We start from the raw sequence: 27,470 nt of genomic DNA, 5'->3' as shown, positions 1-27,470 counted from the left end.
TCGGCTCCGTAGCGCTGCCATGTTGCCCAATGGCTCCGCCAGGCAACCCCCCACTTCCGGCAGCAGGTGAGGGGGTGGGAACACCGTCCCTAGCATTTCCCACCTCTCTTCGACTTTTTCCCTGCCCCTCCTCGTGGGGAAAGGAGGGCTGGGAGGGGGTCTGATGGCGACCTCCTCTGGCAGAAGTCGAAGACAGAGTCTTTCCTCGGGGCTTAGACGAGGCAACCGTCTTAGCAGCTGAGGAAGCGCTAACCAAACTCTTAGGCTTGGCCGCAGTTGATCAAGGCTGCCCAGAAGCCTTCGAAACTGCCTGGTGCACCAGACAGTCACTGTCATCAGTGCGGACGACTTTCCACCGCAGCGTCCATCATCTGTCCAGGGAAGAGAGAGAGGAACTCCGTACAGGTCCGTTGCGAAGTTCTAATGGCGCCACACCCAGCCCAGCCGCCCTGGACACTCGGGTAAGGAACTGCGTCCCTACGCCTAAGTACCAGGTTGGCCCACAGGTTTACCGTCTGGTGGGCGAGGTAGGAAATGGCCCTACTCCAGATTGGCAAAGTCTCCTGAAAGCCAGGTCCCCTTCAGGAGTAATATTCCCGGAGGTGGTGGGCGCGACCTTGGACACTGTGAGGGACCACAGGTCCAGCTAGGAGACTGCCTGGAAAGCCGCCATGGCAGTGGATTCCAGGGCGAGTGCCTCCTGCTGCTAGAACAGAGGTTTCTCCGACAAGAGCTGCTGCAGAGACACTCCCAGAGTTAGCCTGGCTAGCTCTGGGTTAACCTGTTTGGGCGGCATCAGATCCTCGGATGGCACGTTAGAATTTTAATCTGTCACCAGTAGGAGGAGGAAGTGGCTTAGATGACCTGCCAGACCTAAGCGAACCCTCCCGTCCACCGGAGACGAGTGAGTCCACCTGGCCTAACACGGAGTCGGCCAGCTTCGATCGAGGCAGACCCACTGTCGTCCTGGGTTCCTTTTTAGGTCCCCAGAACGACTCGAGATGGGACGTGGGCTCACAGAAGGTGGGAGCGGCGATCCTTCCTCGAGGTCGTTGTGCTGACGAATCAGGTGCAATGACCTCTGCAAAGTTCCTCTGGATCTCAGGAGTGACCGCATCTTGAGGGAGTATGGACCATCAAGCCCCTCCAGCAAGAAACGACTCCCAAGACCCTCCTCCTTCAGAAGGAGGAACAGCGACAGACCCCCTCTCGGTCTCCTCCTGCCACTTGCGCATACGAACTTGGTCGATCCTAAGACCGTGTCTGGCACGTAGGGCGTCGTGGTGGGATCGTGAGGGGCGATCAAATACCTTGTAGCCTCGCCCTTCCCGTCCCGGTGTAACCCGAGGAAGTTGAAGGTAGAGGAGAGGAAGACCTGACACTCCCCCCTCACTCACTGGCAGAACCGGTGTGCTTGGAGGGCTGCAGGCGATCGCCAACCCGCAGTGGCGATCGAGCTGCAGGGCTGGTCGTGCTGCTCCGCTGGGGCGAGGAGCTGAACCGAGAACAGCAGTCCCGGTCCTGTGCGTCAGAGGAGCTGCTGATGGTCCCCCTATCCGTCCGGTCCCGGTGGGAGCGGTGGTCAGGGAACCTGCAGAGACACTGTCGTGGTGGGACCGGTGGTGCTCCTCACGGTGCATCAAAACCGCTGGGACCAGCCGGGCTGGCTCCTGCGATCAAGGGGAGCCTCTTACCAGCCTCAGCCCGTGACCAGTCAGGGACCCGGCACGTCAACCCTGGTAACCAGCTGGTGGCTGCGAGTGGGGCCGCTGGCCTGGCGAGAGTCACCTGAGCGCGCTCTCACCAGCCTTCCGCTCCGTGCCTTGGTCCCTGGCGCCAAGTGAACTCGGACGCTGGGCCTTGGCTGCACGGTAACCCAACGCGGGCGACCGTACACTCGGTACCTCTCACAAACGAGAGGCTGAGCCAGAACCTGTGTAGCGGCAGAGCCCCCTAGCACCAAGCGAGGAAGTACTGGTGTTAGCCAGTACCCCTCTCCCCTCCCCGTCGTTCTTCTTCCTTGCGGAAGGAGAGACGAGCCCCCACTCCCGAAGGAGCAAGGCGGCCTTTCCAGGACAGCGGAGGGACCGAAGGAGCGGGTTCATTTAGGGGGGGGAGGGGGGGGGGGGGGGGGGGGGGGGGGGAGGCAGCCTTCTTCTTCCTCGGCTTGGAAGCCTTGGAAGTCGAAGGGGAAGAGGCGGCAGCAGGCGACGAAGAAGACGACGACAACACCTTCTTTTCGTCAGCTCCCTCAGGACAGACGTAGGGTCCACCATCCAGGATGGAGCCGGGGCTGCTGTTGCGAAGCAACAGGGCCCGGCTGCACTGTCCTGAAGGACCAGCGACTGGGGCAGCAACACCACGGGCTGGAACGATGTCGGCAGGTGCGGAACAGTAGGAACAGTAGGAGCGGCAGGTACGGCAGAAAGGTCAGGTACAACAGGAGATGGCAGCATCCAGTGACATCCTGGGTACCAGCGCCAGGTACAGGGGCGAGCTCTTCGGGCATCGGAAGTCTGGGGCTGGCAGCACGAACCACCCGGGAGGGGGAGGCACCCTCCTTGGCACGGCAGCAATCGGCCTTGCACAGCGGCCCGTTGGCGTCACAGACATCACGTGCGGGGTGTAGACCAAGTGAGGAGGGGCGTGTACCCTGGAGTCGAGATAGTGGTAGTAGTGTGGTCACCACTCCACGGGTGACCAGCACAGCCCCCGCATGATGCTGGAGCAAACCCTGGATGCCCGGGTGACCCAGAGCCCCAGCGACACCCACACCTGGCCAAGGTCGTCGCCTGCAGCAGGAGCACTGAGGAAGCAAGTCGGGTAGTTAGGAGGAGTTCCCCCTCACATGGGGGGGGGGGGGGGGGGGGGGGGGGGGGGGGGGGGGGGGGGGGGGGGGGGGGGGGGGGCGGGGGGGGGGGGGGGGGGGGGCGGGGGGGGGGGGGGGGGCAACCGCACCCGAGCGGGACAGAAGACCCCGAATACAACTGCACCTCGGGGTATCGAGCGCCCTCCTCTACGCTCGATGGATCGGGCAAAGAGAAGGACCTAGAAACAACCCCCCCAAAAGGGGAAGGTGCCATACGCAGGAGCTGAGCCGGGGGCAGGAAAGAAGACGAAGTGTCCATAACCAAGGGAGTCGCTGGAGAGCTTTCCGACGACTCCTTGGCAGGTCTACGCTTCTTCCTACCCTCGTACAGCACCCACTGCACCTCCGACCAATTACAACATATTACACAGGGCTCAGCCCGAGAGCATTCATGCCTTCGGCACTGAGCACAAAGGACATGAGGATCAATTTCTGCGGCCCTCCACACCAGGGCACACTCTGCGGCTGATAGGGGGGTGCGGGGATAGCTCCATTGTCCGAGGATCCATAAATCAATGTATAATAAAATGAATAACACATTACGTACTTACAATATCACTTTCACAACACTGACAAACCAAGTTGAAGAATTCAAAACACAACCAAAGCATATGACGATGAAGCGGGCAGAGAGCGATGACGAACGAAAGCAAAAGTGATTCTTCACCGCCCAGTCACGCGGCGCGCGCACTGTCGGACAAGCAGTTAACTACCGAACTCCCTTGTTCGAAGCTTACGACCGTTCCAGCTGCCGCTAGTTACCTTCCTATTGTAAAAGGACTGATGGTTTGTATTACGTATCAGAACAATGAGCAGTTTATCTGCTGACAGACGCAGAGATATAAGACATTCAAAAAATCTATGGGTCCATACCTATCCCCTAAGAACACCTATTTTCCTTTTATTTAGGGTAAACAATCGCATTGAGTCCATCTTACTCGCGAAGAAAACTTTTTCACTATATTTAGTTAGTGAAACTACAATAAAATTAGTACATTTTCAAGCATACCATTCAAAAGATTGAAGTTTCGTCAACATAATGTGATATATGAAAGAGCCATACGAACTAAAATAAACATGTGAGGTCTCCGTAAAATCACAATTTGTTGAAAATTTTATTTTTCCTAACTATACAAACCCGAGGTCCTTTAACATAAGAAAATGTACTTACAGCGTAGCTGGAATTACGGCCGTTGAATCTTGAACAAGGTGGTTAGGCAGTGACTACCGTGGGGCAGGCTAGCCTGCCCGGATGTAAACACTCCACTTTGCCTTTCGGCCCAGGTTCAGATTGAGGGGTGGCATGAGGTGGGCATATTTGTTATAGGACCTCAGGTTTGTATTGTTAGGAAAAATACAATTTTCGACAAATTGTGATTTGTTCCGATACGTAATACAAACCTTTTGGTCCTTTAACAATAGGAAGACTCACTGATTGGTGGGAGGAATCTGAGTGAGCCTCTAGAACTGACTGGAGTTCTGCGCACCTAAGATACTCCTCCTGGTCGGTCGTAAGAGCGAGGAGGAGTGCCCTGCTGCCTCTGACAACTTGATTGGAGTATAGGAGCTGCGTGATCAAGAGTCAGACTTCTGGGCCTTTTCGAAATGAGTGAGGGATCGTGACTCATCCGAAAAAGGGCTGAAGAATATTGGTGACTTGTCCTCTCAAGGAGCTGGGTAAGCAAACACATCATGTAAGCATCCACACTGGTCCAAGGAAATGAAGTTCCAAGGACCTGTGGGCAGTTCCGAAGGGAAAGAAGGATAAGGTCGCAATGACCTATCCATCTTCCTGTCCAACAAATTCTTCGGAGTGATGTCCAGTACCTATACTGGTCTATCCGTCTGCAGCGAAGTCTCTCGCGGTCTCGTATCCCACTGCAGCGAAGTCTCTCAGCGAAGTCGTCGTATCCCCACTGCAGCGAAGTCTCTCGCTGTGGTCTCGTATCTCATGCCCAGCGAAGTCTCTTCGTCTCTGCAGCATTTATGGTTCCCGTTGTCCAACCACCAGGCTAGGTCCAGCCTCACCTCTCCGTGAGAGGCACGGGGAAGTATGGCAGGTCTCTTGCCTGTGACCAACACTCCTTTAGCCTCCACTGAAGAGACCCATGAGGGACTAACTACTCGAGAGACAACAGGTGACCAATCACGACCTGCCACTGCTGAGCTGGCTGTTCCTGTTGAGACAGGAACCGTCCAGCTGCCTCCCTGAACCTGCTGATCCACATGTCTGAGGGGAAGACTCACCCTGCTACTGTGTCGATCAGTATGCCCAGGTACTTCATCCTCTGCTTGGGCTCGAGATCTGACTTCTCGAAATTCACCACGATCCCCAGATCGCGACAGAATTCGAGGAGTCGCTCCCTGTCCTGTGGCAACTGTGAGCAGGAGCTTGCCAGGACCAGCCAATCGTCGAGATACCTCAGAAGACGTATCCCTACCGAATGGTCCCGAGCAGACACCAACGTGAATACTCGCGTGAAAACTTGTGGGGCGGTTGAGAGACCGAAGCAAAGTGCCCTGAATTGGTACACCGTCCCGTCGAGGATGAAGCGGAGGTACTTCCTGGAGAACTGGTGGATGGGTATCTGGAAATACGCATCCTTCAGGTCCACAGAAAGCACGAAGTCATTCTCCCTGACGGAATCTAGCACGGAGTGTGCTGTTTCCATCGTGAACCGAGTCTGGCGAACGAATCGGTTCAGGGGAGAGAGATCTATCACCGGGCGCCAGCCCCCCGAAGACTTCTCCACCAGAAAAGTCCGCTGTAGAAGCCCGGCGACTGATCCCGTACTATCTCCACAGCTCGTTTGCTCAGCATGACTTCTACCTCTTGCGAAAAATGGACAATTTGTCGAAAATTGCATTTTTCCTAACTATACAAACCTGATGGCTCCTTTAACAATAGGAAGTAGCTAGCGGCAGCTGGAACGGTCGTAAGCTTCGAACAAGAGAGAACGGTAGTTAACTGCTTGTCCGATCGTCGCGCGCCGCGCGACTGGGAGGTAAACAAATCACTTTTGCTTTTGGCCCATGCAAAATACGCAGAGTGAGGGGTGGCATGAGGAGGGACTTTATGTTAAAGGACCATCAGGTTTGTATAGTTAGGAAAAATGCAATTTTCGACAAATTGTCATTTGTTCCGATACGTAATACAAAACCATCGGTCCTTTAACAATAGGAAGACTCACTTCTTGGTGGGAGGAATCTGAGTCTTTTGATGAACAGACTGGTGTTCGTCCATCCCTGGGAATGCCTCCCTGGTCGTAAGAGCGAGGGAGGGATCCAAGCCTCTGTCCGATTGATCGGGGTGTGCACCGCAGGATCAATGGTCAGACCTCTGGGCCGAGTACTAAGAGAGAGGCAAGCGTATCTCTTCGTACCAGCATTGTAAGAACTTTTTCCTTACATGAGCAAATGTAAGTAATGGGTTTGTCTCATGTTGGCATCCACTTTCTCCCCCTGTTGGAGAAAGTGGTGGATATTTACTCCTATCTCTAGTTAAAGAGAATAGGATGGAGCTCTGTTGAATAGCTTACCTGCATCGGACTCCTTTCCAGCAAGGTAACGACCGTATCCCTCTGCCCACAGGTAGAGGTAGAAAAAGATGGTGAAGAGAAGCCAGTCACTCTCTCATTCACGCATTCATTCTCCCAGTCATACCAGGAATCGATGCTGTTCTGCCTGCTCGGGTGCTGGGTAAGCTTACACAACGTGTTGAGCAGCCACCACAGGTCCCAAGGAAAAAGTATCCAAGGACTTGTGGGCAATATCCCGAAGGTAGAAGGACGTGAAGGTGGTTCTGGTTGGTTTCCCAGACACCAGCCTTCAGGACCTGCGCCACGGAGAAGTTCTTACGGAACGCTAAGGAGGGTCCGATACCTCTGACTTCGTGGGCTCTCGGACGGAGCGTACGGATGTCGTCGCTACCATCAGCTTCGTACGCTCTCCTGATCACCTCACGCAGCCAGAAAGAAAGCGTGTTCTTGGAGACTTCTTTCTTGGTGACCCCAGTGCTAACGAAGAGGCGTCGACACTCAGGCCTGAGATGTCGAGTTCTCTTCAGATAGCGCCGTAGCGCCCTCACAGGACAAAGCAGCATCTCATCCGCATCGTTATCGGTGAAGTCCAGGAGGAGGGGATCTGAAAGACTCGAACCTGTCGTCAGGGATCGACGGATTCTGAGTCTTAGCTACGAAGTTCGGGACGAAATAGAGCGTCACAGATCCCCAGCCTCTGGTATGTTTAACATCATAAGAAAGGCCATGTAGTTCCCCTACTCTCTTCGCCGATGCCAGGGCCAGCAAGAAGAGGGTCTTGAGGGTCAGATCCCTGTCTGACGACTCTCGGAGTGGCTCGAAGGGTCTTCGAGTCAAACTCCTAAGTACGAGAGTCACATCCCACGCAGGGGGCCTGAGTTCCCTGGGTGGGCAAGACCTTTCGAAGCTCCTCATTAGCAAGGATATCTCGAACGAATTCGTGATGTCAGTCCCCTCAGTTTTAGGACGAGAGCCAGGGCGGCTCTATATACCCTTAACTGTGGGTACTGAGAGGAGCTTCTCTCGGCGAAGAAACACGAGGAAATCCGCTACCTGCTGAAGAGTGGCTCTGAGAGGAGACAAACCCTACCGTCTACGACACCAACCACAGAAGACGGCCCACTTCCCCTGGTACACAGCTGCAGAGGACTGTCTGACGTGTCCAGCCATCTCTGTTGCTGCGCTACGAGAAAAGCCTCTCGTTCGCAAGAGATGGTGGATAAAACAGCCAGCCGTGAAGTTGAAGGGACTGGGACTGCGTGGTGGTACCGTTCTACGTGTGGCTGGGCTAGAAGGTTGTGCCAGGTGGGTAGCTCTCTCGGCTGCGTCCGCAAGAAGAGCCAGCAGGTCCGGGATACCAAACGGCTTGAGGCCGTTTGGGAGCCACCAGGATCATTCTGAGATTGGGAGTGACCAGCGCTCGACTGATCACTTTCCGAATCAGACAGAAGGGAGGAAAGGCGTAAGCGAAGAGGTTGTCCCAGGGGTGTTGGAGAGCGTCCTCTGCAGCTGCCCATGGGTCCGGCACAGCTGAAAAGAAAACCTGAAGTTTTCTGTTGTGCCGGGGTGGCGAACAGGTCTACGACCGGTCGCCCCCACAGGTTGAAGAGCCTTTCCGCCACATCTTGGTGTAGAGACCATTCGGTCCCTATCACCTGATCCCGACGGCTGAGCTTGTCCGCTACTACATTCCTCTTTGCCTGGAATGTAGCGTGCTGACAGCTCTATCGAGTGAGCCGTGGCCCACTCGTGCACCTGCACCGTCAACTGATGGAGCGGAAGAGACACTAGCCCCCCCTGCTTGTTGACATATGCCACTACTGTGGTGTTGTCGCACATCAACACCACTGAGTGTCCCACCAAGCGGTCCCGAAACTCTTGGAGAGCGTTGAACGCCGCCTTGAGTTCCAGGACATTGATGTGAAGGCTGCTTTTCGTGATGGTCCCACACAACCTGCAGTCAGCAACTCCTCCAGGTGTGCGCCCCATCCCTCGGTCGATGCGTCTGAGAACAGAAGCATCTCCGGGGGGGGAGTGCGTATAGGCACTCCTCTTAAGAGGTTCTTGTCGTCGAGCCACCCAGGCCAGGTCCTGCCTCACCTTGTCCGTGATAGCCACAAAGGGGAAAGTAAGGAGGATCCCTGGCCTGAGACCCAACTCTCCCTTAGCCTCCACTGGAGAGACCGTAGGTGAAGACGCCCCCCGTGAGGGACTAACTTCTCGAGTGACGACAGATGGCCGATCACGACTTGCCATTGCCTGTGCTGCCTGTTCCTGCCGCGACAGGAACGGCCGGCTGCCTCCCTGAATTTGCTGATACGCAAGTCTGCGGGAAAGACTTGCCCTGCTACCGTATCTATCAGCATACCCAGGTACTTCATCTTCTGCTTGGGTTCGAGATCGGACTTCTCGTAGTTTATCACGATCCCCAGATCGCGACAAAACTTGAGGAGTCGATCTCTGTCCTGTAGCAACTGCGAGCGGGAGCTCGCCAGGACCAGCAATCGTCGAGATACCTCAGAAGACGTATCCGTTCGATGGGCCCAAGCCGACACCAGAGTGAACACTCGCTGATAGAACACCTGTGGGGCGGTTGTTAGAGACCGAAAACCAAAGTGCCCTGAATTGTCTACACCGTCCCGTCGAAGATGAAGCGGAGGTACTTTCTGGAGGACTGATGGATGGGTATTTGAAAATACGCGTCCTTCAGGTCCCACTGAAAGCATGAAATCGTTCCCCCTGATCGAGTCGAGCACTGAGCGTGCGACTCCATCGTGAACCGCGTCGTGCGAACGAAGCGGTTCAGGGGAGAGAGGTCTATCACCGGGCGCCAGCCCCCCGATGCCTTCTCCACTAGGAAGAGGCGGCTGTAAAAGCCCGGGTGACCTGGTCCTCCACGATTTCTACAGCTCGTTTCGCCAGCATGGTCTTGATCTCCTGTCGAAGAGCGTTGTCCTTTGCTGATCACCGGACATAGGTCTGTAGATGGACCGGTTTTGGAGATGAGGGGGGGCCGAGACTCGAAGGGTAGTAGATATCCCTCCCGAAGGACGTCTACTATCCAGTTCTCGGCGACCGTAGCGCTGCCAAGTCGCCCAATGGCTCGCCAGGCACCCCCCCACTTCCGGCAGCAGGTGAGGGGGAACGCCGTCCCTAGCGTTTCCCTCCTCGTTTCGACTTCTTTCCAGCACCTCCTCGGGGAAAGGAGGGCTGGGAGGAGGCTGGTTGCGGCCTCCTCTCGCAGAAGTCGAAACAACTGGAGTCTTCACACGGGGTTTGGACGGTGCAAACCGTCTTCGCCGCCGTGGAAGCGCTAGCCAAGCTCTTTGGTTTGGCCGCAGTTACTCGAGGTTGCCCAGAAACCTTCGAGACTGCCTGGTGGACTAAGCGGTCACTCTCGTCAGTGCGCCGCCGTTCCACTGCAGCGTCCACCATCTCTCCAGGAAAGAGCTGGGGAACTCCTAAGGGTCCATTTCGTAGCCCGAGTGCCGCCTCACGCCCAGCCCCCTTGGTCACTCGGGTAAGGACTGCGTCCCTACGTCGAAGAACCAAGTTGGCCCACAGGTTAGCAGTCTGATGGGCGAGGTAAGAGATTGCTCTTCCTCCAGACTGGCACAGTCTCCTAAAAGAAGCGTCGTCTTCGAGAGCAGAACTCCCGGAGCCGGCCGCTACTTTGGATATTGTGAGGGACCACAAAACAAATCCAACCAGGAAACTGCCTGGAATGCTGCCATAGCGGTAGATTCCAGGGCAAGTGCCTCCTGCTGCGAGAACCATAGGTTCTCCGACAGGAGCTGCTGCAGGGACACACCTGGAGTCAGCCTCGCTAACTCCGGGTTAACCTGTTTCGGCAGTATCGGGTCTTCCGATGGCACGTTAGAATCGCCTCTGCCGCTGTAGAGGAGGAGGAAGCAGCTTAGAGGACCGTCCGGATTTTAGCGAGTCCTCCCGTCCTGAGACGAGATTCTCCACCTGATCCAGGACTGAGTCCGCAAGCTCTGATCGTGGCAACCCCATCGTCATTTTGGGCTCCCTATTGGGACCCCAAAATGACTCGAGCCGGGACGTGGGCTCTGCTGGTGGTAGCGGCGATCCTTCCGCGAGGCCATTATGCAGACGCATCAGCTTAATGACCTCTGCGAAGTTCCTCTGTATCTCGGGCGTCACAGCGTCTTGTGGAGTAGGACCGTCCAGTCCTCCAGCAAGATTGATTGATTGATTGATACTATATTAATCTAGCATCGTGACAACTAGGTCATTGATGCCGAACTATATATAAAAAGACCCTATAAATTTTAATAATAATAATTTAACAGAAATTATTTTAAAATATGATAAAAGATACTGGCAATTATAAAAAAAATAATATAAAATAAAAAATAAATTATATAAAAAATTATTACATACATACAATACATACATATACACACAACACTACATACATACCATAAACAATACGTACATGCACACTCGCATACATACACACAATTTCAATAAGAATAAAAGCAAGGCGCACAACAAGCATTACAGTTTATCTAAAATACCAGAGTTAAAAAGAAATCCAAACAAGCCAGTCATGTTAAAATCCCATTTGCTCCTAAAATTTTGATAACTTAAAAACATTATTCTCCTTCCCATAGTATAGATATGATTGCGCTGTTCCACCAAACTGGGGCACTCAACCAGCAAGTGCATAACAGTCAGTGGAACTAGGCAATCCTCACAGTATGGTTCGTGATCACGACTCATCAAGTAGGAATGTGTCAGCCTGTCATCCATTATTGAAAGTGAAAATGTTGGTGTTCTAAACACTGGAGAACCCACCGCCATTTCCAGTACAGACCGGTACTTTAACAGCCATAGACTTGTCAATATGTAGTGCCGATGCCATTATGGACTTTAATTGGCGAGTGATCGATGATAGGTATAGTAGTGATCACTTTCCAATTGTTTTAAGCACTGGATCAAGTCCTCCATGTTCAAGATTACCCCGTTGGAGTGTAAAAAGAGCTGACTGGGCAAATTTTGAAGAGCATAGTTCAATCGAAGCTACAGCAGATGAATTTGGATGCATTGAGATGCTATGGAATTGTTAATTACTACTTTGATTTGCAGCTGGACTTCAGTCAATTCAAGAACATCAGGTCTATTTATGCCGCCGACCAGTTCCATGGTGGTCAAAGAAATGCCATGAAAACCCATAGAACTATGAGATCTGGTTTACTAGGTATAAAAGACGGAAATGTAACTATTATCTGGTAGAATTTCGTAAGGCTAGGGCAAAGTTTAGGTTTGAAATTAAAAATGCACGAAGAAAATCTTGGATAAACTTCATTTCTTCCATAAATTGCAAAACTCCCATCACATTAGTGTGGAAGAAGAAATGGAAAATAGCAGGAAAGTTTTGTACCTAGCCAACCACCTGTGTTAAAAATAAATGGCATAAATGTAGGAGATCCAAAAGTAGTGTCAAATGAGTTTGCCCTACATTTTGCTAAAATATCTAAAAAAGATAATGAGAAACCGTATGACAAACAGCAGAAAGCAAATGGAACAGCATTATCTTGATTTCACAACAAATAAAGAGGAGTCATATAATATTCCATTTACTATGAGAGAATTTGAATGGGCTCTCTCAAAGTGTAAAGAATCTGCTCCTGGTCCTGATGAAATTTCATATTCTATGATCAAGCATGCTGCTCAGAATACTAAAAGATTATCCTCAGTATAATAAACAGAATTTATAAAGAACATTACTACCCTTTATGTTGGGAACTAGCAAGAGTCTTCCTTTTGTCAAGCCTGGAAAGGATAGTTCTTTCGTAGGAAATTATCGTCCAATTGCCTAACATCTTGTTTGTGTAAACTAATGGAGAAAATGGCGAATGCTCGTTTAGTGTGGTATTTAGAGCGAGGAAACTTTTCTCTCCGGCCCAATGTGGTTTCCGCAGTATGCGATCCACTGTTGATATCTTGGTTAGAATGGAGTCTGCAATAGTGAAGCCTTTGCCTCTAAGCACCACTTTATCACGGTTTTCTTCGACTTGGAAAAGCGTATGATACTACGTGGCGGTGTGGAATTCTGAAAGTAGTCCATGAATATGGTTTAAGAGGAGAATTAGCTATTTTTATCAAGCTATTCTTAAAAAATCGTTATTTTCAAGTACAAGTAGAGCAGTTCTGTCTGAAGTCTGTAAACAAGAAGAAGGTGTTCCTCAGGGCAGTGTGTTAAGTGTAACACTTTTTGCTCTAGCAATTAATGACATAGTAAAGCAAATACCTGCTGATGTTATGCACACACTCTTTGTGGATGACTTTTCTTTATCTTTTGCAGCTGCACGTATGTCAGTAGCAGAACGTCATCTACAAATAGTAATAAATAAGGTAGTGAAATGGGCTGAAGTGCATGGTTTCAGATTTCTTCATCAAAGACTGTAGCCATGCATTTCTGTAGAATTAGAGGGATACATGCAGATCCAGATTTTATATGTAAATGGCAGAGAATATCTTGTGTTAACGAAACAAGGTTTTTTAGGATGATTTTTGATACTCGCGTTGACCTGGCTTCCCTCTAGCAAGAGCAGTATCCCTCGATACTCCTCCTTCACGAGAAGGAGGAACGAGGACAGGACCCCTGACGGTCGCCTCCCAACTATTGCGCGTACGTTCCCTGGTCGGTCCTAAGACCGTGCCTGAGGCCGTCGGCGTTCATAGCCGGGTCACGAGCGCGCACCTCTCGTGATCGCTCCTTGGATACCTCGCTCCTCCCGGTATAGCCCGTGAGGAGGTTGAAGGTACGGGAGAGGCAGACCTGACGCCTCCCCCCCCCCCGCTCGCTGGCAGGACCAGCGTGCTGGAGGGCTGCTGCCGATCGTCAACCCGCGGTGACGGGTCTAGCAGTAGGCTAGCGTCGCCGATCGACCTGGGGCGATTGGGCTCGGCTGAGAACGTCGAGACCGTACTCTAGCGTCAGGCGAGCTGCCGCTGGTCACCGTCTCCGCCCGGTCCCATCGGGAGCGGCGGACGGGTGACCTGCTAGGCTCCCTTTCGCGTCGAGACCGGCCAGCCGGTCCTCTCGGCGCGTCAAACCGCTGGTACCAGCCGTGGCTGGTACCGGCGGCCGTGGGGACCTCCTTCCTCGCCTCAACCGTGGCCGGTCAGCGACGTCACGTCAGCCCGAGCAGCCGGTTGGTCGCTGCGAGAGCGTCCACTGGCCTGGCGAGAGTCGTGTGCACGACTCTCGCCAGTCTTCTGCTCCGCGCCGCTGTCTGACGGCGAGCGAGCTCGGACGTCAAAACTTTGGCTGGACGGTCCTCTTTGGAAGAGCGTCCACTCGGTGCTTCTCGCGAACGAGAGAAGCGGCCGAGACGGAACCTGGTTTAGCGGCAGAACCACTAGCACCAGGTGAGGACACACCAGCCGAGGCTGATGCACCTCTGGTCCCCGTCGACTTCTTCTTTGCAGAAGAAGCGACGGGGCCCTGTACCCGAAGGAACAGGGAGGAGGACCAGCAGAAGAGCTCCCCAGCTCGCCTGAGCGAGCCGGGCCTTAGAAGAGATCCCGAAGGAGTCTTCTTAGGGGGGGAGGAGGCAGCCTTATTCTTCTTCTTCGGCTGTTTGGCCTTAGAAGTCGAAGGGGAAGGAGAGGCAGCAGACGACGAAGAAGACGATGAAGACGACGACGACACCTTCTTCCTCTTCCTCTTCTTCTTCGCCAGGCTCCGCAGGACAGACGTCAGGTCTTCCATCCAGGAGGGAGCCGGGGCAGTTGCCGAAGCAACAGGGCCCGACTGCACCTGTCCGGAAGGACCTGAGACTGTACAGCAACAACCCAGCAGCAGGGAACGACAGGAACAGGTCCGGGAACAGCAGGAACGGCAGGAACATCTGAAATGGAATGTGCACCTGAAAAGGAAAAGAGTCGCTGGAGCGGCAACAGGTACGGCAGGCACGGCAGGTACCACGGGAGAGCCAGGCGTCCTGTCGACAGTCACCGTCATCCGTGGCACTGGCGGCAGGTCCAGGGGGGTGGGGGGACTCTTTTTTGGGCAGCGGAAGTCCGGGGTCGGCAAGGAAAAAATCCAGGTGGTGGTGGCATCGTCCTCTTTGGAACGGCGGCAATTGGTTTTTGTACTGCCACCGTGGGTGTCACCGACATTATATGTGGCGTATATACAAGATGTGGTGGCATCTCATACGCTGGGGTAGTTAATGTGGTAGTAGTGGTGGTCACCGCACCATGAGTGACCACGGCCGACCCCGCCAACCGCTGTAGCAACCCCTGGATGCTGGGCACTCCCTGCAGTCCCAGCGACTCCCACACCTGTCCCAAGTCGTCCTTCGCTGATGGCACACCTGCGGAAGCAACAGTCGGGTTAATTGGAGGGGCTTCCCGCGCCTACCGGGGGGCGAAACACCCCCCCCCAGAGCGGGCGGAAGACCCCGAGTACAGCTGTACGTCCGGGTAGCGGGCGCCCATCCTCCACACTCGACGGATCGAGAGAGGAAAAGGACTCCGCTACCCCCCGCAGCAGGGAAGGCGCGAAACGTGGCTGGCCGGGAGGCAGGAAAGAGGACGAATTAAGTGTCCGTCACCAAAGGAGTCACTGGACTTTCCGATGACTTCTTGGCCGGCCTAAGTCTCTTCTGCCCTCGTACAGCACCCACTGCGCCTCGGACCAGTTCATACCACACATGGTTCGTTGCGGGAGCACTCTCGCCCCCACCCGACAACGAGTACAAACCTCGTGGGGGTCCACCTCAACGAATGACCTGAACCCCCCACATTTACGCCCCTCCCAGCCGGGACACACTCTAGGGGCGACAGGGCGATGCGCGGTTGATATTTCAATCTCCTCTAATTCACTCATTGCAATCCAATAGAATTGAGAAAAAGTACTTACAATCACTCCCTGATATCACAGAGAGAAAACAAATACTCAAAGTTGAAGCAAACGACAAAGCGGGCAGAGCGATGGCGAACACGTCCTTCCCACACACGGCCGAAAGCAAAAGTGATTTGTTTACCTCCCAGTCGCGCGGCGGGCGACGATCGGACAAGCAGTTAACTACGTTCTCCCCTTGTTCGAAGCTTACGACCGTTCCAGCTGCCGCTAGCTACTTCCCTATTGTTAAAGGACCGATGGTTTGTATTACGTATCGGAACAAACACTACATCCCTAGCCGAACTGGGGACATACGTCTCCAGATGGACCGGGTTGGAGGTGAGGGGTGGCCGCGACTTGGAGGGTAGTAGATATCCCTCCCGAAGGACATCCACTATCCAGGTCTCAGCTCCACAGCGCTGCCTAGTTGCCCAATGGCTCGCCAGGCACCCCCCCACTTCCGGCAGCAGGAGAGGGGGAATGCCGTCCCTAGCATTTCCCCTTCTTAGACTTCTTCCCAGATCCTCCTCGAGAGAAGGACTGACAGCCACTCCTTACAGCAGAAGTCGAAGGCTGGGTCTTTCCTCTCGGCCTCGACGAGGACGTCGTCTTGGTTGTGAAGGAAGTGTTAGCTGAGCTCCAAGGCTTGGCCGCAGTGGCTAGAGGCTGCCCAACTGCATTTGAGACTACCTCAGTGCGCCGCTGTTCCACCGCAGCGTCCACCATCTCTCTAGGGAAGAGAGAGGAGGGACCCATCACTGGTCCGTTCCTCAGACCCAAAGCTGCCTTGCACCCTGCTGACCTGGTCACTCAAGCGAGGACTACGTCCCAACGTCTCAGAACCAGGTTGGCCCACTGGTTGGCAGTCTTGTGGGCCAGGTAGGAGATAACCCTACCTCCAGACTGACACAATCTCACGAAAGCCGGGTCTCCTTCGGGAGTGATGTTTCCTGAGGAGGCCGCGACCCTGGACACCGTGAGGCACCACAGGTCCAGCCAGGAGACTGCCTGGAATGCTGCCATGGCAGTCGCTTCCAAAGCCAGTGCTTCTTGCTGCAAGAACCAGAGGTTCTCAGCCAGCAGGTGTTGAAGAGACACACCCGGGGTTAGCCTAGCTTGCTCCGGGTTAACCTGTTTGGGCGGCAGCGGGTCCTCCGATGGCACATAGAACCGCCTCTGTCGTGGTAGAGGAGGGGGAAGCAGCTTGGACAACCTGCCAGAACTAGGTGATCCCTCCTGTGCGGAGACAAGAGAGTTAACCTGGCCCAACACACCTGTCGGCCAAGGCTGATCGGGGCAGACCCACCGTCGTCCTGGGTTCCTTCTTGGGCCCCCAGAACGACTCCTGCCTAAATGTAGGCTCGGAGGGCGAGAGCACCGATCCTTCCCCGAGGTCATTGTGCAGACGAATCAGCACGACGACCTCTGTAAACGACTCTGGATCTCAGGAGGGACCGCGTCCTGAGGAGATGGACCGTTAAGTCTATCCAGGGAGAACGCCTCCCGAGATCATACTCCTTCCACAGGAGGAACCACGGCAAACCCTTCTTGGTCTCCTCCAACCACTTGTGCGTACGATCTGGTCGGTCCCAAGACTGTGCCAGGTTCATAGGCCCTAGTGGAGGGTCTGCAAGAAGCACACTCCTTGTGATCGCTCCTAATCGCCTTGCTCCTCCTGGTGTAGCCCAATGAGGTTGAAGGGATAGGATAAGCAGACCTGATGCTCGCCCCCACCCACCAGCAGAGCGGGTGCGCTGGGGGGGCTGCAGGCGATCGCCAACCCGAGGGAGAACCGCTGGACCGAGAAAGGTAGCAACGGTCCCGAGCGTCAGGAGAGCTGCTACCAGTCAACCTATCCGTCCGGTGCCGGTGGGAGCGTGCCCCGTCCTCACGGCGCGTCACGGTACCTGGCCCAGCGACCAGGGGGACCTCTTCCTCGCCTCAGCCAGCGTACGGTCTGGTGGGACCATCATCTCTACCCTGGGGACCGGGGGATCACCACGAGAGCGATTGCCAGTCTGGTAGGAGTTGCCTGAGCGACTGCCACCAGTCTTCCGCTCCATGCCTGGGTCCTGGCGGCACGCAGGCTCAGCTGCCTGGACCCTGGCTGCACGGTTACCCGCAGGTGACCATACAATCAGTACCGCTCGCGAACGAGCAGCCGAGATGGTTCCCGATACCAAGGCAGAGTCTCTGGCGCCAGGAGAAGAGGTACCGGTGTTAGCCGATACCCCTCCGGTCCGTCCTCTTTCTTGCGGAAGGAGAAGGGCCCCGTTTCCCAGGGAACAGGAGGACCAGCGGAAGCCCCAACTGCCCAATCGGAGTGGGACAGACCCTTAGAGGTCTCTGGGCGAGACTTCTTAGGGGGGGAGGAGGCAACCTTCTTCCTCGGCTGTGGGGTCTTGGAAGTCGAAGGGGAAGGGGCGGCTGCAGACAACGACGAAGAAGTCAACGACGAAACCTTCCTTCTCTTCTTCGTCAGCTTCCTCAGGACCATTGTCAGATCCTCCATCCAGGACAGAGCTGGGGCAGTTGCTGAAGCAACAGGGCCCAGCTGCACCTGTCCAGAGGGACCTGCGGTGGGGGCAGCAACACCACAGGCTGGAGCGACGACGGCAGGAACTGGTACGGGGGCAGCAACAACAGGAACTGGCGGCAGGTCGAGCGGGGAACGCTTGGGGCACCGAAAGTCAGGGGCCGGGCCGTTGTCATTGTCGACGTCTCTGGTCTGTGAGTCACCGGCCTGGGTCCCTGAACCGCTAGGTGGTACAGCAGCCCTTGAAGACTTGGTGCACCCTGGAGTCCAAGCGAGTACCAGACCTGCTCAAGACCCCCACCCGTGGCAGGCATACCTGAGGAGGCAAGGGTCGGGTTAATGTGGGGGGTTCCCGCTCACCCGGGGGGAGAAAGTTCCCACCCCGAGCGAACGGAAGACCCTGAGTACAGTTGAACGTCGGGGTACCGCGCCTCTTCCTCTACACTCGACTGATCGAGTGAAGAGGCGGACCGCGACACGTCCCCCGAAGGGGAAGGAGCCATACGCGGGAGATGACACGGAGGAAGGAAAGAGGAGACGTGTCCGTAACCAACGGTGTCACTGGAGAGCCCTCCGATGACACCTTGGCCGGCATACGCACCTTCTTCCTCCCCTCGTATCGCCCCCACTGCTCCTCTGACCAAGATACACATATCACACATTTATCTGCGTGAGAGCATTCTCGCTCCCGACACCGAGTACATAAATCATGAGGGTCAACATCATGGAGTGACCTAAAGGCCCCACACCTATGGCCCTCCACGTCAGGGCACAACCTGCGGCTGATTTAGGGGGCAGGGGGGTCTCTCTGTCTCGTGGCCGCTCATTTCCAGGCACAAGACAAATACACAAAGATGAAAAAAAGGCAAAAACAAGTACTACTTACAGTAACCCAAGTTTTACTCAAGATAACCATACACACTAGTCTTCGAGAAAGCGAAGGCGAAAGCAAACGATGATGGCGGGCAGAGAGGCAAACACACGTCTTGCTCCATCAGCAACCGGAAGCAAAGTGGGTTTACCTCCCAATCGGGCCGGACTCTTGACTATTGGACAAGCAGTTAACTACCGAACCACCTTGTTTGAAAGCTTACAACCGATTCCAGCTGTGCTGAAGTACATTCTATATGTTAAAGGACCGAGGGTTTGTATTATGTGTCAGAACAATCAACTATCATGAATACGCAATACATTTATGTAATTCATAACCTTACACCAATGTTTAACTATTTGTTTCAAAATTATCATCTTCTTCCTCCCAAAAAATCACGAGTTTCCTTGGACTTGAGGGCGAACATCGTCATCGTTTAATATTGTTGTGAAGAAAGTGTCCCAGCATCTATGGGTACGAGTGGTGTGCAGATTTAACACAGGAAATGGAAAGTTTGACAGAAGTGACTCCGTAAACATAGTAAAAATTTCAAAAGTGTCATGGAGGTAAGTTTGCACTGCACATGGCTAGTCATGCATTAACCTCTGTTTAATCTTAGATTATGACCTTATATTGCACTTTGGGAGAAAATTCTTGATTTGAGAGGAAAGTAGAAGTCTCAAGGCATTGCTCCCACGACCTGACTTGTGACTGGTGCCAATTACCAGTGTCAGGACGTCTTAAATAGGGTAAAAAAACCGCATGGTACAGGGGTGGACCATGTACGATCAATGTGTACAACCCCAAAAAAAGTACATTATAACGCGTCCTGACATCGGAGATGGGCATCAGACGCGACTTCTTGTTGGTGAGAAACAGAGCTAAAGGACCGCTACTACTCCGGTGTCAGGACGCGTTATAATGTACTTTTCTTGGGGTTGTACACATTGATCGTACATGTCCACCCCTGTACATGGCGGTTTTTTACCCTAAAACTTTTACTGGAAGGTGGGGGTCAATGAGCGGCAAGAATAGCTCAGGTAAGGGTAAACACCGACTGGACAGGCCAACCCACTGACTACCGCGTTTGTGGCCATCCTCCGAAAAAGAATTTTAACACGTCCTGACACCGGAGATGGTCATCAGTCATGAGTTGTTGGTGGTGATAGCAGGAGCTCGAGACCTCTACTCTCCTTTCGAAGTAAGTATTTTTTCCAATTAGAAATTAAGCACTGTGGAGTTTCAGTTGTGATGGCAGTTTCATAATTGGCACAGGATATAGGTACGGCAGCCGTATCCCGATCGCGGTAGATATTGGTACGGCAGTGAATTGCGCATGCGTCAATTTCAGACTTCCTGCCGTACAAATAATATAGTGCAGTAAGGGTACGGCAGATTCTGTCATTGGTGCTGTATTTGCGCTCTTGACTTGCTGTAGATACGGCAGTTAGCTGTATCCGTTTACCAGTTTGCTAATCATACTGTATTATGTAAACCAGAGTTCGGCTTTTAGGTGGGACAGTCACGCTTTTTGAATTCTGTCCCTGTTTTTTCAGTTAGCAAAATGTCTCACCCCCCTGTTTTTTTGTTTGTTTAGCTTTTGTGAATTTTGTCCCGTTTTTGTACTACAAAAACAACACTATCCCAATTTTAATAGAATAATGCTAAAATTTGGGTTTGGTTTAACATTGCCATTTTTTCACTACCTGGTAAAATTCTATCGTCTTCTCTGACAGCTGCAATACCCAATGAAGTGAATTTAAAAAGAATATTGTAAAGTGTATAACGGCCCTTGCAACTGTCGATGTCGGGCAGAATAAAGGGCCGAGAAAGTCACCAAAGGTACGATGGTAGTGTATATATTTATATATAATCCTCTTTGAATCTCCTCTTCAGAATTCTTTTCAGGGCCAATTCGATCGTTCGTGACCTACGTATATACCATGAATTACCCAATTTTTGAAAGTTTGAGTCTTCATAGATGTCTATAGCTTTTTTCAGCTCGTTAAAGCCTAAAAACATCTGTTTTTTTCGGCGAAAACTAATGTATTATTACGCGGTTCATGCTGTTCCATCACCATTTTTCTTGCTGTCACTGATATGCCCAAAGACTGTGTATACACTTCAGTATATAGTCTTTGGATATGCGTGAGGCGGTAAACAAGGGTTCGCGCATACGCAATTCACTGCCGTACCACTATATACCGAGATCGGGTACGGCTGCCGTACCAATATCCAGTTCGTTCATAATTTCAGTAATATAGGCAACAAAATGTTGTTTTTATTGTGCTGATTACAACTGCAATCTTGAGTAAGATCAATAAATGTTACATATATACGCTAACATTGTTCAAATGAGTGGCTGGGAAGGCTGGAAAGATGGTGGATTGTCTTTGGTGGTTAGAACGCGGAGCAACGCGATTGCCGCCATATTGGATTTTAAAAACTGCCTTGAAAAGAAAATATATTTTACGAAGACTCGCATGCTTATTTTAGTTCGTATGGGGCTTTCATATATCACATTATGTAGACAAAACTTCAATCTTTTGAATGGTATGCTTAGAGTTGTAATGTATTCCGTTCTTTCACCAATTAAATATAGAGTGAATAACGCCTGGCCAGCGCGATGACGATGGATCGTCTGCGGTTGTTTACCCTAATACTAATTTTTTCATCGTTTTTTTCACGATTCAATAAACATTGACTACCTAAATCTATGAGCGGTAAGCACGACGACTTTACCAACTATTGCTCTGGCTTAAGCCCCGATGGGAAACTGGGCTCAAGTCTACGTTACGTCTACGACCGCCATGTTAGCGAAAATGACAAACTTCAGTAGTAGCTAATTTACTCGGTAAACACTCTTAGGGTAAAACATCAAAGCAGGCCACGCAGGCCAGCTACCATCAGTGCAAGCCACCCTCCGAAAAAGTACATTATAACGCGTCCTGACACCCGAGATGGGCATCAGTCGCGACTTGTTGTTGGTGAGAAACGGAGCTAAAGACCTCTACTCTCCTTTCGAAGTAAGTATTTTCCCCAAAGTTAGAAATTAAGGCCAAATTTTAAGATTTAAACAGATTTAAACAGAGGGTACTGAAAATGGCGCCCACGGCAGTGGAAATCACCAAAACGCTTAGAAATTTTTACTTACAACTAAAAATGTTTTCGAAGATTGACGCCATCTCGATGTTACGGAGTAGCTTGTGTCAATAAACTAACCATTTCCTGTGATAAATCCGCACACCACTTGTACCCCACAGACGCTGGAGCACTTTTATCACAACAATCGAAACACGATTTCTCATCAACAACAAGCCAGGCGTAAACAGCTGTTGGGGTAGAAGATGACGAGAAGCGTGCTCTTGGCTAATTTTTAAATAAGTAGTAAAACATCAATATTTACATATTTATGATGATAATTTGAAAATATTCGTTATTGAAAAGTAACTCGACTCTGACTCAAATTTAAGTAATTATTTTTTCTGAATTAGAACGTTCTTTCAAGTTCTGTATTATGACGTCACGACATCTTGACTTTCGTACCTATTGTAAATAATTGCTATACTCAACTGTCATTGCAGAACAGTTTACCAGTTATTCATGCAGATTGTTATCAGCTATACATGTAATTGTTATAATCGTAATGCGCATATATATCTTTATTATTTACTTTTTGGATATATGAAGATGTTTTTACTGCTGGATTATCGCCGTAGTGGACGCAATCGTTTTCGGTCCATGGGCGGCTTGTCTGTTTTCGCACCATAAGAAATTATGGGGCCGAATTTGCAATGACCAGAAAGTCGTTAAAAAAAAGAGGAAAGTTAGCATTGAGGGGCATATGTTTTGACTGAGAAAAATAAAAATTTATTCAATAGCTAGCTTGTAAAAAATACTTGTTATAAAAACTTGATTGACAACTAAGCAGCATGTACTATGGGTTTCAGAGACAGTGCAAGCAGGTTTTGGGCAATACCTATTTCGTAACGAACACTCTTAACAGAACGAGATTTTGCTATAGTGCATTACACCCAGTGCCGTAATTTATAAGGGTATCGTGAATCACTAATCGTAAAGAATAACGACACTTGTCCTTGTACCAAGAGACAAAAACTCCATTATGCAGAAATGGATACGAACACGCGTATAAAGCTCCACCTACCCTCCCCCCCCCCCCCCCCCCCCCCATCCCTTTTCTTCTTCGTTCCTCCGCCTTCCTTTCTCTCTCTCTCTCTCTCTCTCTCTCTCTGTTGCCATTCGGTATGTGTTGACCCTCCAAACTGGGTATAAGACTACACACAAAACGTTGAAATTGGTGAAATTAGGCTATGTATTGGAAGTATATATACATAAATATTAAAGCAATTTAATCATTATTGCATTACTATGACAACTAGAATTCATGGAAACAGTTTATAAACCTGTTAAGCGTCACCCACGTAATAATACGTTTACCGCGATCTACTCGGTAGCGCCTTCAACGGGATATTACGTTCAAGACTTTAACTGTGCTTGTCAAGTCGTCAGCCCCGTAATAATACGTTTACTCGCATAGAAAGTGTAGGAACATCATTTGGTAACACTCTCAGCACATGGGAAACTTATTTCCAGCCTGGCAACTCTTTCCTGGTGGTCGCTTATGCTAGAAAACTGCCTGTCCCTGTTGGTTTTCTTTCACTACGCTTCGGGCGTTTATCGAGACAAATTGGATTTCGCGTCTTTCACAATGAATGTCCCAAAGAGGAGGCATATTTCTTTAGGTGAGATTCAATCAATACTAGATGAGGAGTGTGATATGATAACCTATTTGATGATGAGAGCTCTAGTTCTGAATCCTCCAGTGATGATACAAACGTTTTTCTTCCAATTGCGGGAGTGAAGATGACTTTTCTTTGCCGAGTGACTGGACTCCGAGAGAGAGAGAGAGAGATGAGAGAGAGAGAGAGAGAGAGAGAGAGAGAGAGAATTTCCAACAGTTAATTACAGTATGAATAACAAGCATAAAAATCAATATTAACTTTGAAAAACTATCATCAGTGCTATGATCCCTGATTACAAAAAAGCGTGACGGTACGTTAGCAGCGAGCTCATCAGGGGCGGACGCTTAACAGGATAATGGAACGCGTATGTGTGAAGCCTCCACTAATGTGGCAACGATGATTTTGCCATTCTTAGCATGCAAACATTAAAGCATGCAAAACATTAAAGGTTACATTTATTTCTGGCATACGATTATTTAAGAAATTCAAATACTAATAAAGACTGAAATCAATGAAAAGTGCTAGCAAAAACAAAAAAGCAAAAAAAAAAAAAAACGTAGTCGTTCCTCTATGCACTTTTCCGTATTCGTTCCTCTATGGTTTTCGGCAGCCAGATGTACGAAAACGTTAGAAAACATTTGATTTTATCTACGTTAGAAATATCTGTAATTTTCGGGGTAATTTGGTTGCAAAAAAGGGATAATATACATGAATTAAATCAAAATTTTTAAATAACAATGTAAATTTAAACTAAATAACGAGTAAAGTAAACAGTTTAGGGAATAAAACTTTGCAGTTTCGTCGTCTGTCGTCGTCTGCTGTTTGTAATTGTGTTTATGGCGCTCGCGCTTAGAAACCAGGAACAGCAACGGGTTTAAAGTGCAATGTGGAGTGAACTGAGACCAAAATGTGTATAATAACAATCAAATAAGCACTGTGGAGTTTCAGTTGTGTGGCAGTAAGGATAAAAACCGCCGATTACAAGGTAAGAATGGAATTCAGTTCCAACCATAACACCCCGGGAATAACAAGTTTCATACTTTCACTAATATAGGCAACAAAATGTTGTTTTATTGTGCTGATTACAACTGCAATCTTGAGTAAGATCAATAAACGTTACATACATACGCTAACATTGTTCAAATGAGTGCTGGGAAGGCTGGGGAAAGATGGTTCCTGTCCGTCACTGATGAGAACCGTCCATGAAAAAACGTAGCCGCCATATTGGATTTCAAACTGCCTTGAAAACATATTTTACGAAGAGCTCACATGCTTATTTTAGTTCGTATGGGGCTTTCATATATCACAATATGTTGACGAAAACTTCAGTCTTTTAAATGGTAGCTTAGAGTTGCAATTGTATTCATGTTTCACCAATTAAATATCGAGTGAATAAGACCCCGTCCACCGTGATGAGGTTGGCCTGTACTGATGTTTCCCCCTATATGATTTACACATCTCGCAACGTACGCCCACAATGACACTCGCTCTGGCCCGGCTTAGGCCCCGATGGGAAACTGGGCTTAAGTCTACGACCGCCATGCGAGTAAACCTATACTACCTAGTACTAGGTACTACCTATAGTACTACCTAAACAAACAATCCTGTTGAGGCCTAAACAGAGTTAAATATTCGCTATTATTTACTAAACAACAGAATGATTTATACCTTTCGCGCGATGGCCGCATGCGGGAGTGGCGCCACTTCAATTTAACGGTAAATAAACCAAAGAAATATTCACAAGACGCAATAAAACTGTATAATTATCAGAGGCGTTCCTAACAACTGAACTGCTCTGTTTATATCTTCGCTCGAAGTCGACCGCCGCGCCGCCACCTTCTTCTTCTTCTTCTTCTTCTTACTCTTCCCATTTTCTGTAGGAATTCGTTCTTTCTTACATCCCCCAGCAACAATTATGGCTATTTTTTAATCTTTCTCCTCTGCCAGAATCAAACTCTCTGCATTTTCGTCTTCCTTTTTATTACCGTTGTTAAGAACCATCGCTTATTAGTCATGGAACGAATTCTCCCCATTTCCTGTATGAGTTCGGTCTATCTCCATCATACAACAACAATTAAGGCTATTTTTAAATCTTCATTCTCTATCAGAATCAAAGTTTATATATTTTCTTCTTCCTTTTCATTGCCGTTGTTAAGAAACATTGCTTATTCGTCATGAAATTAATTCTCCTCAATTCTCCATCCACCAACAATTAGGGCTATTTTATAATCTTCCTTGTTTATCAGAATCAAAGTTTACATAGTTTCTTCTTCCTTTTTATTGTCGTTGTTAAGAAACATCGGTTATTCGTCATTGAACGAATTCTCCCCATTTCCTGTATGAGTTCGGTCTATCTCCATTCATCACGACGACTATGGCTCGATCGTTTTAAGTTTTCCCGATTTCTCCAAGTCAAGTTTATATTATTATATATATATATATATATATATATATATATATATATATATATATATATATATATATTATATCTTTATTGGCATTTTTTAAAAGGAACACGCGACCTCATGGAACGATGACGGCTATTTTTATGGCGTCAATCTTGAGTTTCTACTTTCTATCCAATACCCTAATGGCGGCCAGGCGGTGTCCACCAATCCTTATCTGACACACGTTCGATACGCAGTAGCTCGCCGTCTATGTCATCATATTTGAGCAAAGATCAGAGTCAGCATTTTTTTTTCTTTTTTGTCGTTGTTAGATGGAACCAGTCATGTTTGCGCTAGCACAGACCGGATGTCTGTTCCCACAGCAAGTTGCCGGAAAGGCTTCGAAAATGTGTAAATAATGGGCACTATATAAAACACTTAAAACATTTTGTTAAACGATGTTTTGCAAGTAACAGTGGATCATCCATTAATATGCAAGACTTTGCAGTCGAAGTCAAAAAACACTATTTTAAATTGCAACTTCACGGATCAAATTGCAACAACTTGAATATCATTATTGCATGACTAGAAATGAAAATAACGCCTGCTTTTGCTATTGAGAGAGAGAGAGAGAGAGAGAGAGAGAGAGAGAGAGAGAGAGAGAGAGAGAGAGAGAGAGAGAGAGAGAGAGAGAGAGAGAGAGAGAGAGAGAACAGTTTCTTCACCACGATCCGAAATATTACACCCCAGCAAAACTGTACTTGTGCTAAATATAGTTTTCTGCTGGTTGGTTTTAAGAACACAATTTACGTATCATCACTGGGGTTCTGTTGCGTTATATAATTCAAAAGGCCTCTGGTTAGCTGGATAAATATATGCCAGGAGCCTTGATTTGAACTACTGGTTCTATTACAAATGAAGTTTCTCACAGAAAAAGTCATGTTACTGAACAGCCTTCATAGCACTAGGCTTATAGAAACTTGAAATTCCCTTAGTTAAGCCCGACAACTATAGTACTACTATTATGGTATAGTTATATAATACTGTAGTACCAAATAAATGCTACGTTAACTATTGTAACCAACAGTCAACTGTCCAGAATGAACGTCAATGCTTTAAACTATCTGAAACAAGAAATGTCTAGCTTTTTTTTATACCTGCTTGCATTCAAAATACTTTTACCACACAGAAGAACTATAATAGTTCAACTCTCTCTCTCTCTCTCTCTCTCTCTCTCTCTCTCTCTCTCTCTCTCTCTCTCTCTCTCTCTCTCTCTCTTTCTCTCTTCGCAACCAGCAAGTGGCGGCTAGTGGCCAAAGATTAATGGGCCGCCGCGCTGGCCGCTGACACTGTACATTCCACTTGATAAAAGTGTGTAATGCGCAAGACGATATGTTGTGTGACCAGCAGCATAACTAATAATAATAATAATAATAATAATAATAATAATAATAATAATAATAATAATAATAATGTTTCCATTCCTAACAACCATCAGAAAAGCCTACGAGTACGAATACGTTTAAATGGAATCGTTGGAACTTGGAAAACTAAAGACGAAATGATGAACATGAGACTAGCTCAGCATTGACAAGGGCGTCTTTGTCTTTCGAATAGTGAA

General features: G+C 49.7%; 1 protein-coding gene across 1 annotated transcript in view; it reads right to left on the bottom strand.

The window, feature by feature from the left end:
* LOC135203529 (uncharacterized) overlaps positions 1-24,990 on the bottom strand; it is a 160,118-nt gene extending 135,128 nt beyond the window's left edge. The window contains exon 1 of the mRNA XM_064233264.1: positions 24,933-24,990. The gene's annotated coding sequence lies outside the window, so the exon portion shown is untranslated. The remainder of the gene's footprint in view (positions 1-24,932) is intronic.
* Positions 24,991-27,470: the final 2,480 nt, after the last annotated feature.

Source organism: Macrobrachium nipponense, chromosome 24, assembly GCF_015104395.2.
Source record: "Macrobrachium nipponense isolate FS-2020 chromosome 24, ASM1510439v2, whole genome shotgun sequence".
Lineage (NCBI taxonomy): Eukaryota > Metazoa > Arthropoda > Malacostraca > Decapoda > Palaemonidae > Macrobrachium > Macrobrachium nipponense.
Note: the sequence above shows the minus strand (reverse complement) of the source record. Positions and strands in the feature narration are given on the sequence as shown.